This window comes from Oxyura jamaicensis, chromosome 4 (genome assembly GCF_011077185.1).
Source record: "Oxyura jamaicensis isolate SHBP4307 breed ruddy duck chromosome 4, BPBGC_Ojam_1.0, whole genome shotgun sequence".
Taxonomy (NCBI): domain Eukaryota; kingdom Metazoa; phylum Chordata; class Aves; order Anseriformes; family Anatidae; genus Oxyura; species Oxyura jamaicensis.
Window position 1 is genome coordinate 85995028 of NC_048896.1, and position 1342 is coordinate 85996369.

The following is a 1342-nucleotide window of genomic DNA, read 5'->3' on the forward strand; positions in this document are numbered from 1 at the left end:
TTTTTTTTTTTTTTTTTTTTTTTTTTTTTTTTTTTTTTTAAGCATTCTCTTTGTATCTATCACTTGATTTTTGATTTAAATGTAATATCAGGTACAGAAATCTAAGAGGTGTTACTTGAATCTCACTTAATGCCCTAGGAGAATGAAGAAGGCCAGGCTAACTGTCTGGTCAGGAGAGACCTTCACTCCATGGTCTTATTTCCTTGCAGCAGTGAGAATTGCTAAAGTAGGTGGGATCTGGTAATTTTTAAACACTAACCTCACTGGATCTTTTTCATATTTTCTATCAGGTTTGAAAGGTGTTCTTTACAAACAGAAAGGCTAGCAACACCTGTTACAAATGAAAATAAAAGGCTGTTTCTCAAATAAAAAATGAAAATGAAAGGCTGAAGTTTCTCAAGAGATGTAGCAGAGACTGATAGACAAAACAGAGAGTGCTCCAACAGTGTCCAGTGGGATTGGGAAGGATCAAAGAATCCAGTGCTAATTTTTCCTTCCTGGCTTGGTATTTCATCAGCAGATGGGCTGCTAGTAGAAAGCAAACTGTCTGGTAACCCACAAATATCCAGGCACAAAAAGCTATAGTGACATTTCTCTACCCTTTGCCTGTCCTAACCCTGTCCCAGCCACTGCAGGTTGCTTCTCATAGACCTCTGCAGTGGTTCATTGTCTAGAGGGTCACTTCTGCAGCCAACAGAATAAAATATCTCCCTGCACTGCAACAATCCTTTCAATCATATCATTCCTGTCTAAACCTGAGTTGGACTCCTATCTATCAAGCCCCAGAAGGAATGGCTTTCCACTCAAGAATATTAAAATATTCTCTTCCTCTTATGAGCCTATTGGTCATGATATGACTTAATGATTCAAAGCCTGTAAGTCCAATGACTTGAAAGAAAAAGCATCTGGAAATAAATAAAGTTTGAATCCCAGTATGGTAGTTACCCTCTAATAGATGCAGCTCTCTGTTTTGCTACATATACTGAAGCAGAGGAAGAGAGATGCTATGAGTTCAGCTACTAGGAAAGGGAGTGCCCACAGAAAAGGTCACCAGAGCAGGCATTTATTTTCCTCTCATACGTTAAAAAATCCCACCTATTTTTTTCTTACAAGTACTAGGTTGCTAATAACCTTGAAACATATTTTGCTGTACTGTTGGTGAACTTAAAAAATAATGCTAATTGTAAGATTCTTAGCAAGTCATCCATTAGAACAGACGTTTTCTGACCATTTACTCTTAAACTAGTTGTTGATCTGTTGTTGCTAACTGCATTGTTGTTGCTAATTATACAGGACAATCTTGTCAAACTAGTCTTGGGGGGGGGGGGGGGGGGGGGGGGGG